Here is a 15,385-nt window from a genome sequence, read left to right as displayed (position 1 = left end):
TAAATCAAGAATAGTGTGATGGGTGACATTATTAGCCTATCACTTGTGAATGATATATTATCACTTGTGAATGATGCTCAATGGCAAGAAACACGCATGCATTTAAAAAAAAAAAATCAAATCATAGTTGCACACCTCATGTAGCCTAGCCCGTAGGCCTATATGTAATGATAAGGTTTGAATCACAACTAAAGTGGCCAAATAACTTCTTAAAATGAACCGCATTATTCTGCTTTACACTTTTCACCAAAAAAATGCACCTTTATAATAAAAGCATTACATGCATAATTGCATTTGTGGTCACTTTTGAGAATGGTGTTTTCCTGCTAATGGAACGTTCACACAGGAGCAATATAATTTTGTGATAGTATTTACATTTTTTTATTTTTTTTATCAGAGGTGCTGCAGCACCCTACCTCCCCTATGCCATGATTACTTTCCAACCCCAATGCAGCTCAGTGTAAACGAGCATAACGGTAGGGTCAAAATCTTCTGTCAATGCTGACACATTGGCTGTGAATCATAATCTCGGATTGGCTATGTTCAACCGTGTATTTACTGTTGGCTTACATGACTGTATGGTGACAAGTGTTGGGGAGTAGTGAACTACATGCAGTTCAACTAGTAATTTAACTACATTTTGCAGTAGCTTGGTGGTAGTTCAACTAAATTCAAGTCTAGGTAGTGTTTTCAGTAGTTAATTGCTTTATTTGTCATAGAGTGGTGTGGACAGGAACCTTCCCACTAGCCATGATCGGCTGAGATAACGGCTGGGCTGGACATGCCGAGAGATGAGTTCGGATTGGTCTGCCACGTAGCACGCTTCTGTCTATAACATGAGCTGCTCAGTATGTGTAGGTAATCCTTTCTAACACGGCTATTTTGAAAGGTACCACGAAGAACTGCATAACTGTTGCTAATGCTCTCCACTTTCTGGAGGACCGAGTTTTGAAATCAGTGGAATGCCCGGTGGAAGCAGAGTATGATAGCTAAAGAGATGGAGAAAATTTGGGCGCTTGATTGCAAATAATGTAGAGGGAGTCGAAAAGAGAACAAACCGAAAAAGCCTGTTGTAATCCGTAGACAGGTGTTTTATACATCTTCAAATTAAGGGCAACGATGGCATCCATGACAGAGAGAGAGAGGAGCGTTCATCCATGTATACGGGTAAAAGAGTCTAGCTAGCTACCTTTTCAGATATTATACATTTCAAATTTTGTCAGAAGTCCTTTTCATTGCAAGTTAAAGTGTACTGTTAGCTAGTTAGCTAACATTAGCTGGCTGGCTCGCTAGCTAATGTTACGTGTATGATCTGTGTAGTAATATTATTTGTATCTCAGAACCATTTGCATTGCTAGTTATAGCCTAATGTTAGCTAGCTAGCTAACATTGAACCCAGCTAGTTGGTTAGCCTTAGCTAACAGCAGGTTCATGCAGGCTACTAACATTATGAGTTGGGATTATGGTTCATTGTTTAGCTAGCTAGCTTCATGTCTAAACAAAAGACTCCACTATGCAAGTAACCATTTCCCTGTACCGTTTACACCTTCTGTATCCTGTGCATGTGACAAATTAACATAGCTTTTATTTGATATAGTGTGTGTTTACCAGAGACGGTAATGTGAAGAACAACATGACCTGCACCAAAGTCAAATTAGGATATAACGTTAGGCCAACGAGACAGTGTCCAAGTTCTAAAATTCTCCGTTAGAAAGCCCTGCTTTTATTTAATTACACTTACTATTTTCTGTAGTTAGCTCACCATTAACTTGTAAAAAATGATCTTGTTGTGAGTTTATTTTCCTGTAATAATGAATACAAATTAGCTAAAGTTAAGACATTGTCAGCTATATGATATGGTCATTATTTGAACTGGCTAGCCAGCTAACTTAACGTTCGTTAGCTAGCTAACAAGCTAGAAACTAATCAAAACATTGGTGAGAAAGTTGCTTTTAGTTGCCTGGTTTGCTAGATTGACATATACTAAATTCCTTTTTATACGGTTGGGTTTATTGGTGTTTAAATACACCAGTTATGCTATTTTGGACAACCAGGCTGCTGATGTCATGCATCCTGTCATTTTGTGTTTACACTTTTTCACAACGTCAACGGCAAGCTTGATGTCGGACGACAATAGAATGTTCATGATGTCACTGCGACAAGTGTCTATAGACATAACGATAGAAGTAGTATAAACAAGCTTTTAGTCTATAAATCTTTGGTTGTTTAGTACACTACCATACTCACTCTGAATAGCACATGGCCTCACATGTAAATCCTTAAGGAGATGGATGGGACTAAGGCTTAAGATGGTGTGAACATTGCTGAATGGGTGTAGACAAAGAAGAGCTCTCCAGTAGGTGTACCAAAACAAGGGCCATTTTCTCAAAAGTGGGGTTACAAGTTTCAAAGCAGAATTGTTCCTCAACTGTAGTGCATGATATACCATTTTCTAGCTCTGTCTATACTTTTATCCAATGTAAAAAAAAATATTATATATAAGACTGAATCAAGCCAGTTGGTCACATATTTTTCACTAAATGATTTATATGTAGTGAACTACTTTTTCGAAGTAACTTTTAACTAATCTATCTTTTTCGTTGCGGTAGTTTATTGTAACTTAACTTCTTTCGTTGTGAAGTAATTGGTAGCCTGGTAAAATATATTTTCGGAGTAGCTTCCCCAACACTGATGGCGAGTCTCTCTCTCATAGGAGATGGATTGGATCTGTAAGTCAGGAGCAGTATCAGTATCTGTGACGAGGGGCCTGGAGCTGATCTACTGGCACTGGAAAACACCTCAGAAGGGAAAAAAGTGATTACTAAGAAGACAGGACATCACACGTGTTTAGTAATATCAGAATCACCTTTATTCGCCAAATACATTTGCATGTCCATTAAAATAACATAAAATGTATAAGAAATACAGTGTAGACATTGTTAATTTTGTAAATGACTATTGTAGCTGGAAATGGCAGATTTTTTTATGGAATATCTATATAGGCGTACAGAGGCCCATTATCAGAAACCATCACTCCTGTGTTCCAATGGCATCTTGTGTTAGCTAATCCAAGTTTATCATTTTAAAAGGCTACTTGATCATTAGAAAACCCCTTTGCAATTATGTCAGCAGTGAAGAGGCGACTCTGGGATGCTGGCCTTCTAGGCAGACTTGCAAAGAAAAAGCCATATCTCAAACTGGCCAATAAAAATAAAAGATTAAGATGGGCAAAAGAACACAGAGACTGGACTGAGAAACTATGCCTAGAAGGCCAGAATCCCGGAGTCGCCTCTTCACTGTTGACGTTGAGACTGGTGTTTTGCGGGTACTATTTAATGAAGCTGCCAGTTGAGGACTTGTGAGGTGTCTGTTTCTCAAACTAGACACTCTAATGTACTTGGCCTCTTGCTCAGTTGTGCACCGGGGCCTCCCACTCCTCTTTCTATTCTGGTTAGAGCCAGTTTGCACTGTTCTGATTTTGATTTGTTAAGTACAATGTAGGCATACTGACATTAACAGCAGAAAATTTGTAACACAAACACATCCATCGATTTTTGTTGTTGATATATCTACACTCAAGCTGGGCGATGTTTGTGCAATGTCCACATGTAGCCTACACCTGTAAGAAAATTCATTTTGGGATTTTTTCCCCCCAGGAAAGATCTAACAGCGGACACAAGGAGAGATGAGACAAAACTAGCCAGTTATAGAATATTTTGTTGTAGGATAGCTGAGCTGACTGAATACCACGACATTCAACTTGCAGTAGTTGATATAATTTCCACAGTAACATGTATTTACATGACGTAATGAAACGTTGAAACTAAGTTGCAAGCTACTTTCGTAGCAAGGTGTTGTAGAACAAGTTTCTTTTGAAAAACATTCCAGACACTGGAATCTTGCTATCTTGCCATAACTGATTTGACAGAGAAATATCAGCTAGATAGGATAGTCAGCTGCAGCTATTATCAAGATATGCTAGCTAGCTGCCGTCAGCTTGGCCAAACACAAGGTCAGCAAGCTTTAGCCTACACAAAGAACTGAGAACTGAATTAGCTGACCATCTTGAGATGGTTAGTAAGGAAGGGAGAAGTCCTCTACTTAAAACTTTGTTCTCTCCATAGCAAAGATAGCTTAGTTTACCTCGCCATACTCACTACTGCACTTGTTTGTTGTGATTGAATGGCACAGACACACCCAAGAAACACCCACATCAAACCACACCCCCAAGACAACTCTTGTTTGCCTCCAGTCATGGGCCAAATCCGGAAGTGTAGTTCTCCTTTAAAGGAGGCTATCCCCCATTTTGACGTAAGTATTTTAGCAGTTACCTACACTGTTTTTTGATATCCCAAGACATATCCCACATATTAAGATACTTTATAGGAAAATCATGTTATGCCATTTGCCCATAGGATCCCATTCAACAAAAAAATACATCTGAAATACCTTATAACCCCACATATTCAAGTCCTAATATACCAAAAGACTTTTGAGAAAGAATTTTATAAGTCGCATGTATTATTATTTTTTAAATACATGCACGTAATTACAGTACTTATACCTATGCTAAAATAAGGGGTATTTTTGTCAATTGCATTAAGATCAGTGACTTTATTATTATGCAAGTCATTTAGGATCAGTGTTTGGATTAGTTACTTGAAAAAGTAAAATATTACGTATTACTTGTTACATTTAACAGAAGTAACATGTTACTTTACAATATTACTTTGTCTGGAAAGTAATGAGTTTTATTTAAGCAATAAGGCCCGAGGAGGTGTGGTGTACCGCCAATATACCATGGCTAAGGGCTGTTCTTGCATACGACCATTAGCCGTTGTATATTGGCCATATACCATAAACCCCTGAGGTGCCTTATTGCTATTATAAACTGGTTACCACCGTCATTCTTTTTAAATATCCGTGGTATACCACGGATTTCAGACGATCAGCATTCAGGGCTCAACCACCCAGTTTATTGTACCCGTTATATTACTTTGCATTACTTTCCAGAAAAAAATCTCAAAATCGCACCGTTTGTTTGACAGTCGGAGGGAGCAACGTGAGCCGCATGCGCTCTACCAACGATAGGCTACTTACTAACTCAGGTTTGATCACTAGTTTCTCCTTTCATCTGTGACGCTGCTTTCCTGTGCTAGTCTACAAGTGCTGCACTATCATATGGGCTGCTTAAGTAGCCATAGAACTAAATGAGAAAACAGTTGGATGGGAGACCAAAGGGTAGCTGTAGATAGATACATTCTCCAGTAAGAGGTTCCGCCCAGCCGATTCGTTTTTTGTCTGATAGTGGATATAACATTGAAGAACTGACGTTGTTTGAATGGTAGAAATTCAACATATTTTATTCAAGGTCTGTGTTGAAATTGAGTTACCACGATGACATAATCCTGTGGTTCCAATTTCATTCTCAAAACCGCAGTTGATTATTTCTTTAAAATCCAACGTAGTTTCCACGTAGATTTCATGTCACAATACGTTGACAAATTGCGTTGAAACAATGTTGATTCAACGAGTTGGTGCCCAGTGGAATCCAATCATGAATGCAAGGAGCGTTCATAAATGTAATACACTTCTGAAAATATATATCAACAAAGGTAAACGCGAGAGTAGCTAGCTATACTGAACATGCAACAATTTCATTGATATTACTGAGTTACAGTTCATATGAGGAAATCAGTCAATTGAAATAAATAAATTGGGCCCTAATCTATGGATTTGACATGACTGGGAATAAAGATATGCATCTGTTGGTCACAGATACAGGCCTCCCAATGGGCATCAGGATCTCGTCACGGTATTTTTGTGCATTCAAATTGACATCGATAAAATGCAATTGTGTTCGTTCTCTGTAGCTTATGCCTGCCCATGCCATAACTCGACCGCCCCCATAGGGCACTCATTGACATTAGCAAACCGCTCACCCACACGACGCCATTCACGTGGTCTCCGGTTGTGAGGCCGGTTGGACGTACTGTTCAATTCTCTAAAACAACATTATGGTAGAGAAATTAACATTATATTCTCTGACAACAGCTCTGGTGCACATTCCTGCAGTCAGCACGCCAATTGCACGCTCCCTCAAAACTTGAGACACCTGTGGCATTGTGTTGTGTCATAAAAATCCGCATTTTAGAGTGGCCTTTTATTGTGTCATTTATTATAATGTTATAACTATTATTTAACTAGGCAAGTCAGTTAAGAACAAATTGTCATTTACAATGACAGCCTACCCCGACCAAACCCGGACAACGCTGGGCTAATTGTGCGCCGCTCCATGGGACTCCCAATCACGGCTGGATGTGATACAGCCTGGATTCGAACCAGGGACTGTAGTGACTCCTCTTGCACTGAGATGCAGTGGCTAAGACCACTGCGCCACTCGGGAGCCCTAATGATCATACTGTTTAACCAGATTCTTGATATGCTACACCTGTCAGGTGGATGGATTATCATGGCAAAGGAGAAACGCTCACTAACAGGGATGTAAACAAATTTGTGCACAAAATTTGAGATAAATATTATTTTTGTGCGTAAGGAATATTTCTGGGATCTTTAATTTCAGCTCATTAAAAAAATGGGACCAACACTTTACATGTTGCGTTCATATTTATGTTCAGTGTACATGCTAAAATGCCATAGTAAGGAGAGAGACCTGTGCCAGACAGTTGAACAACTTTCAACCAATCAAATCCTTTTGTGCTTCTCTGAAGTGACCAATCATACTTTATAGCCATGATCGTAATAGAAAAATAAGAATACGTCCCAAATGGCACCCTATTCCCTACATGGTTCACTCCTTTTGACCAGAGCCCTATGGGACTATTTATATATATATGCACTATACAGGGAATAGGGTGCCATTTGGGATGCAGATTAAAACAATCTATTATCTATCTTTAATCAGAAATGATCTCCATAGAGCTGTGGGGATTGGAAGCTGTGGAAGTCTATACTGGATGGGGAGCGGGGGGGCCGTGGGGTCTGAGGCGCAGTCCCAAACTCCAGGTTGTTGAGGTTCCCCTGGCTCCGCGAGCGAGAGAGGAGCAGAGAGGGTAGGTTGGTGTAGCGCGGGGCCTTTCTTCCTCCTTTTGATGACCATTTCCCACCTGAGAGGAGGAGGAGGAGAGGAGAGGAGGACCAACAAGGCAGGTTTCATCAGTATTGGCATGCCATGGTCTACAGAAAGCGCCAGTGCTAACTTTTAATGAGAGGACACATGCAACCCATTAATTACAACAGCTCTACTCAAACTATACCAAACTACACCATTAGTGGATGAGACGGCTCAAACAGCACCACCTACTATGTCTACTACATGCTCAAGAAATGGATTGACTAACTGTTGTGGTGGATGTGGTGTTCCCTTTAGCTACAAGTGGAAACCACAGGAAGGCCACACAGCAAAAGCACTTACATGACTGCGAGCCTGGTTTGTTGAACACATCAGCATTGCCACTCCAGTAATGGGCTGCAAGCTTCCCATGGTAGTCCCTGATGTTAGTTCTGGCATCTGATCAAATGGGGAAGAAGATATTTTCTGTACATTGATACTTAGACATACAGTGAGCCCCAAAAGTATTGGGACAGTGACAATTGTTTGCAGTTGTTTTGGCTCGGTACGCCAACACTTTGAAATGATACAATGACTATGAGGTTAAAGTGCAGACTGTCAGCTTTAATTTGAGGGTATTTTCACCCGATATGGATGAACATCTCAAATGAAAGCTGACAGTGTACACTTTAACCTCATAGATATTGTAGAATTTTAAATCCAAAGTGTTGGAGTAGAGAGCCAAAACAACACAAAAATGTGTCACTGCCCCAATACTTTTTGGATCACACTGTGCAAGACACTAGATTTTGAACATATCTATCTGACTTGCAAAGTCAGGAGATAATTTGATATGATCCCAATAATTCATTTATTTACATATAAATCCATTCATAACATGCAAAATAGCAAATAATATCATAGTGTATTCCCTAAATCCCTCTCACACACACACAGTAGCCTAGATACTAGGCTAGAGGCAGTTCAGCTGGCTTGTACGCCAGCAGCACTAATGGTTTTGAGTCGTATCTCAAACTGTCAGTGAGAGAACAGGAGTCAAGGACACATGAGCGACTTGCTCCTCAGCTCCTGTATCTGACGTTTTTAAAGAAGTACCTGTGGGGTGTCATTAAAACTAATCTCCACAGTGTGATGGGCGGGAGGTGGTGCGGTCTTTGGCTATTGGCCCCGTGTTTTCCCACAATGCTCATCACTGTTACACTCTTGTGTATGGAGGCTCTCAACTGGGAGGGGAGCCTCCACCACCACCAATACCTGAGAGCCTCATTAAGAAATAGCTTGTTGGCTAGCAGGAAGATGGGCTGAAAACTCCCCCTCCACTCGTCTTTTTACTTTCCTCTTTTCCTTCTCCATTCCCTTCCACAATGGAGCGGCTGAGTGAGAGGGAGGGAGAGAGAGGCCCCCAGGGACTCTTGAGAAAGGCGGCAGGTAATTATCTGAGATAACATGCAGTGGAGGAGAGGGAATTGTGCTTTTGAGAGGAGGGCGGGAGAGAGAGTGACTGAGAGAAAGGTCAGCAGCTCCTCTATTCTTTCTGAAGGCAAATCAACAGCCTGTAATGCCTCTTCAGAATGAATGACACAGGATCCACTGATTTTAAAACGTCTCATTCTGTATTCAGGTTCTCTCCCTCTCTCTGCAGACGCACAGTTACCATCTGCCAGCCCTGCCAATCCAATCTGAATGAATAAGAGTGTGCTGTGTCTGCTTTGATTGCCATTTTGGGGCTGCTTGATGCAAAACAGCATTTAAACCTCTCATGACCATATGCAGACGAGGGGCAAGTCCCCCCCTGTCCATGTAATCTTATTAATTGTGATCTAAAATGCTAAACTGATCCTAGATCAGCTCTCTTACTCTGAGATGCTTAATACATACAGTCCTAGGGCACTGTAGATAAAAACAGGACAAGGGTAAACAATATGTCCATTGGTATAGTTTCAGAAAGGAATGCCAAAAAGTCAATCTATTGGATAATATAATATAAACATGAGTATTATGAAGATCATCCTGTCTGTGTAATTGATGCAAATTGCTGTTATTTGTTGATTTGGACTGTGAATATAATACATTTACAATAGTTGGGTAAAAAACGGTAAATTCAGTCAGAGTACTTATTTCCCCCCACAAATGTACATGATACTGTAGACGTACATATCTGTGCAAACCAAGCAATTATAAAGCAGTTTAAATGAGGTAGAGGGCCAACAGAGGTTGTTTTCTCGCTCACACAGAGACAGTAATGGATGTGTAACTGACTCTGTTCATTACCGACAGTTTCCTCCTACTGACACTCCCTTGCAGCTCTGGTAAACAAGAGTTAGACAACTACTGCTGCGTGTCTGTCTGCAGAGACTCACCTATCTCTCTACAGTGCCTTCAGAAAGTATTCACACCCCTTGTCTTTTTCCACATTTTGTTGTGTTACAAAGTGCATTTTAAAATGGATTTAATTGTAATTTTTTTGTCAAAGACCTACACAAAATACTAACATTTGTAAAAACAATTATGAAAAATAAAACGCTAATATATCTTGATTAGATATGTATTCAACCCCCTGAGTCAAAATACACTATACATACAAAAGTATGTGGATACCCGTTCAAATTAGTGGATTCAGCTATTTCAGCCACACCCGTTGCTGACAGGTGTATAAAACAGAGCGCACAGTCATGCAATCTACATTGACAAACACTGGCAGTAGAATGGCCTTACTGAAAAGCTCAGTGACTTTCAACGTGGCACCGTCATAGGATGCCACCTTTTCAACAACTTAGTTCGTCAAATTTCTGCCCTGCTAGACTGCCCTGGTCAATTGAAAGTGCTGTTATTGTGAAGTGGAAATGTCTAGGAGCAACAACGTCTCAGCCGCGAAGTGGTAGGCCACACAAGCTCAACAAATGGGATTGGCGAGGGCTGAAGCTCGTAAAAATCGTCTGTCCTCGGTTTCTACACCCACTACCGAGTTCCGAACTGCCTCTGGAAGCAATGTCAGCACAATAACTTTTCATCGGGAGCTTCAGACGCACACAAGCGCAATGCCAAGAGTTGGCTGGAGTGGTGTAAAGCTCGCCGCCATTGGACCCTGGAGTAATGGAAACGCGTTCTCTGGAGTGATCTGGCAGTCCGACGGACCAATCTGGATTTGACGGATGACAGGAGAACACTACCTGCCCCAATGCATAATGACAACTGTAAAGTTTGATGGAGGAGGAATAACGGTCTGGGGCTGTTTTTCATGGTTCGGTCTAGGTCCCTAAGTTCCAGTGAAGGGAAATCTTAACACTACAGCATACAATTACATTCTAGACAATTCTGTGCTTCCAACTTTGTGGCAACAGTTTGGGGAAGGCCCTTTCCTGTTTCAGCTTGACAATGCCCCCATACACAAAGCGAGGTCCGTACAGAAGTGCTGTGTCGGGAAGAGTGTGGAAGAACTTGACTGGCCTGCACAGAGCTCTAACCTCAATCCCATCGAACATGAGATGAATTGGAATGCCGACTGCGAGCCAGGCCTAACCGCCCTACATCAGTGCCCGACCTCACTAATGCTCTTGTTGCTGAAATGTTCCAACATCTGGTGGATAGCTTTCGCAGAAGATTGGAGGCTGTTATAGCAGCAAAGGTGGGACCAACTCCAAATTAATGCCCATGATTTTGGAATGAGATGTTCAACTAGCAGGTGTCCACATACTTTTGATAATGTAGTGTATGTTAGAATCCCCTTTGGCAGCGATTACAGCTGTAAATCTTTATGGGTACGTCTCTAAGAGCTTTCCACACCTGGATTGTGCAACATTTGACCATTATTATTTTCAGAGTTCTTCAACTCTGTCATATTAGTTGTTGATCATTGTAGGATAACCATTTTCAGGTCTTATCTTAGATTTTCAAGCAGAAAAAACTGTAAAACTGGCCACTCAGGAATGTTCACTTTCTTCTTGGTAAGCAACTCCAGTGTAGATTTGGCCTTGTGTTTTAGGTTATTGTCCTGCTGAAAGGTGAATTCATCTTCTTATTTGTCAATTCATCCCATAAGGGATGGTGTGCCAATTGGCGATTTGACACAAAAATAAAATGTAACTCATTCATTCAAAATTTAATTCATGCTTTGCCACATTTTTGGCGGTATTATTTTAGTCCCTTGTTGCAAACAGGATACATGTTTTGGAATATTTTTATTCTGTACAGGCTTCCTTCATTTCACTCTGTCAATTAGGTTAGTATTGTGGAGTAACTACTGTGTTGTTGATCCATCCTCAGTTTTCTCCTATCACAGCCATTAAACTCTAACTGTTTTCAAGTCACCATTGGCCTCATGGAGAAATCCATGAGCAGTTGCTTTCCTCTCCAGGCAACTGAGTTAGGAAGGACGCTTGTATCTTTGTAGTGACTGGGTGTATTGATACACCATCCAAAGTGTAAGTAATAACTTCACATTGCTCAAAGGGATATTCAATGTCTGCTTTTTACATTTCTTACCAATCTTACCAATCTACCCTGCTTTAGAAGGCATTGGAAAACCTCCCTGGTCTTTGTGGTTGAATCTGTGTTAGGAATTCACTGCTCAACTGAGGGACCTTACAGATACTTGTATGTGTGGGGTACAGAGATGAACACTATTATTGCATACAGAGAGTTATAAACTTATTATGTGACTTGTTAAGCACATTTTTACTCCTGAACATATTTAGGCTTGCCATAACAAAGGGGTTTAATACTTATTGACCCAAGACAGTTCAGCTTTTAATTTTTTATTAATTTCAAATATATATATATATATTCCACTGACATTATGGGGTATGCCAGTGACAAAAAAACTAAATGTAATCCATTTTAAATTCAGGCTGTAACAAAACAAAATGTGGAAAACGTCAAGGGGTGTGAATACTTTCTGAAGGCACTGTGTGTAGGGTGAGGTCGAGAGCTCAGGTTTAAACAAACAAATAAAGTTGGACTAACTGTTCCTTCACTTTTAATCAAATCATCATTCGCTATGGTTACGCAGTATCTTTGCTTACAGTTTTCAAAATAAAAGCCTATTGTTAAATGTTGGAGTGTTGAGTCTTGTCCAACAGGGGTGGAATAGGGACAGAGGATTTAGAGATTTACATTAATTCAAACAGTTCTCCCAGGAGACTGTGTGTGTCACTTCTTTGGTCCTTTCGAAGACAGAATCAAGAGAAAAATCACCAATTTGCATAGAGGCATAGGGTTCAGACAAATTGGGTGCATGTTTGCAACACACCAATGCTAAACCAGGAGTAGGCAATCCTGTTCCTGGAGGGCTGCAAGCAGTGCAGGATTTTGTCCCAACTAGGCACCACACTGAACTACTTAGCTAATGATCAGTTCAGTGATTGTCTAAATTCAACATATAATATTGATATGTGTCAACATTCTGAATTGTAATTGGTTGCATTCTACCGCCGTATCATACTGCGATATGATTGGTTAAGACCACCCAGGTCGTGAGGTCATATTATCCAGTTGATCATGGCCGGAGACACATGAACATGCCAGTTATAGCTAACTAATAAAGAGCTACGTTTACAAAGATCCTGTCGTCCTGCATTTTATTATTTTGAACAAAGCGTGCAAAACAAGACACAGCACACCTGGTCTGCCAGGTTGGTTAAATCAAAAACATGAAGTGCCTGCGGCACTCCAGGACCAGGGTTGCCTATCCCTGAGCTAAACTGTCACACAGCAACAGGAGCAGCACTTGACTGACAGGCCAAACGCCCATCCTCCCTCCCTGCCTCAATCTCAACCTCAATCTCATTGACTCTGAAAGACACAAAAAAGGGATTTGTAGAGGGGGGTCCTTGGCAGAGAGAGACCAGACTCATTATTCTCATTGGCCATATGGAAACATGCTTTTGTGTACAGAGAGAGTGTCTGAAGACAGTGACGCTGAGGGCCTGTGTGTCTAGGTGAATGGTTCAGGCTGACTAAGCATATGGCTGTCTATACTGGCAGGAGGGTTCCACAACCAAGGCCTCTGACCTGGCACACCACCACAGGGATCCTGCAGATTTGGGTCTGAGTCCCAAATGCCACCCTATTCCCTATATAGTGCACTACTTTTGACCAGGGCCTAGAGGAAGGGCCCATATGGCTCTGGTCAAAAGTATAGGGAATAGGGTACCATTTGGGACGCACACCTTGATCATGAATTGCTCCACTGGGCTTCATAGCTTGGTTAGACGCATTAGAGCCATATATGTACTTATCCGCCTCTCCTTTTGCTATCTTTTGTGAGTTGGCTCGGCAGCGTCTAGCCTTGTCATCTGATGGAGGAGTTTGGTGCTCTGTTTCAGCTCTAGCCAAGGCCATTTGGGATGCGGTATTCTTTAGGTTGGCTTTCAGACAAGCCTTGAATGCATGATCTGCATCCAGCCTTCTCTCGCAGAGTCCGAGTCTGAACCCACATGTCATATCCTGTGTGCAATACGTATTTTAAACACTTTACAGCAGCCACAATGTAACATATGTGCAAGAACGGTAGTTGAAGGCAAACAGTTGTAGGAACGTGTTTCTGGTGTGTGTTTCTGGTCTGATATGGCAAAGATATCAGATAGATGTGTTGCATTATGATCATAACAAAAGTAGAATAAGCGAGTCAGGTTGGTGTAGTCACTTACTGTAGATGTTGATCAGGAGCTGGATGATGTGGTGGTGTCCGTGTATAGAGGCAGGTAGAAGCGCTGTGTAGCCCTACAGTTCCAAACAAAACAATCCGTTTTATGAACTCAAATCCCATTTTGCTCACGCTGTGTCATAAAATCCAAACGTGTTATTATGAGTGGGGATCTTAGAGCACAAGGTCTGTGGGAAGTGCTTTGGATATATATGGATTGTGAACAGCAGAGTAAAGTATTTGCAACCAGTTTTTATAACTGGTATGTCTCTCATTCTGTCTGCATCAGTCTGAATGGTTCTATCTGTACATTCTGATATCATCACTAACCAAACATGTCATGCTTGACGTGTGAGGGAATCTTTGTATTTACTCTGTCTAATGTGGGCTACTACCCTTGACTCACATTGAGTCATTCTCTGGCGTCATTATCATACAAAACACAGTGCTCGGAAACTTGAAAGTTGTTTTCTTCGTCAGAGAGAAGTTTAAGTGACAAGAGGTGAGACTTTGATGTCAGTATTGATAGAGTAATGGGTCTGTATGAGGCGCTGGAACACAAGTCATGCTAAACTCTTATCACAACAGAGACTTATACTGGGCCCGGGAGACTCTTTGATCCAGAGTGCATCTAGGGAGCTATCAGACAAGCTAAACACTGTACTGTCACTTTCTGTCACTTTCCTTCCAAATGGGTCTTAAATACATTTATCCAATTGTCCACTGACAATAAGTGTGGATGGATGACCGCAAAGTGAGAGGATCGATATTGAGCAGATTAATATGCTGTACATAAACGTAATGCACTTAACATACTGTACTGTATGAGTATGTATTGTGAGGTCTACATTTGTATGGGTATTAAAGACATGCTCCGTACTTTGGCGACTAAGTATGTTTTACACCTCTGCTTTGGGCTGGATGTGTCAATGTGTAGTTCATACATGCAGAATTACTGTCTTAACTCAATTAGCCACAAAATCCCTAGTTTTGAAAGCAACTGTTTTCTTCAAGTTGTGCCGCGCCATTTTCCCTACATTTCCCCCCACGGGGCCAGCCCCCTAGCAATTCAAGTTCAAGCTAATGAGCTCCAGCCCCTCCCATTTGAGTGACAACTAGTTAGAGGCCTGCCCAGCTTTATCCAATGAGGTTGCAGGGCGGATCCAACGGCTCAGTAGACACAGCAGAGAGAAAGAGCAATGACGTGATGCACATATCTGCACATATGTGACATGGTTAGAGCTGTTGCATGACTGTATTACCGCTACACCGGCATCATGACCGCAGTAAAATTCTACGTGACCGTTGATCACGGTAATCTCCTCTTATGCACTCTGGACATCATCAGGTCGCTAATGGCCTGGTACTTAGGGCTCTATTGGACCCTCTAAAATGACTCCCAATGTCCCTCCTAATGTCATCAATGCAAATGCGATTGAAAATCACATCAAACACTTATCATCAAAAGAGTTGTACTTTTAAAAACTCACCTCACTGTGATTGATCAATGTGAAGAAAGAAGTTCAATAACAGGTTAAAACTGGTGGAAAATATGGTCGTTGTGGATATTGTTTCAAACCTCCACAACAACAAAATGGACAGCGCTTCTAAGGTGATGATTAATTCAAAACATCCATATGCCTATTAGA

The 15,385-nt window shown here is 41.2% G+C and overlaps 1 long non-coding RNA gene across 1 annotated transcript; it reads right to left on the bottom strand.

The window, feature by feature from the left end:
- Positions 1 to 2,846: 2,846 nt before the first annotated feature.
- LOC111953007 (uncharacterized) lies at positions 2,847 to 13,918 on the bottom strand. The gene is made up of 3 exons (XR_002875800.3): positions 13,741 to 13,918; positions 7,436 to 7,531; positions 2,847 to 7,127 (listed from the first exon to the last, which is right to left on the bottom strand). It is a non-coding gene; the product is annotated as an uncharacterized lncRNA (long non-coding RNA).
- Positions 13,919 to 15,385: the final 1,467 nt, after the last annotated feature.

This window comes from Salvelinus sp. IW2-2015, linkage group LG26, assembly GCF_002910315.2.
Source record: "Salvelinus sp. IW2-2015 linkage group LG26, ASM291031v2, whole genome shotgun sequence".
NCBI classification, from domain to species: domain Eukaryota; kingdom Metazoa; phylum Chordata; class Actinopteri; order Salmoniformes; family Salmonidae; genus Salvelinus; species Salvelinus sp. IW2-2015.
This window is presented reverse-complemented; position numbering and strand designations above follow the sequence as displayed.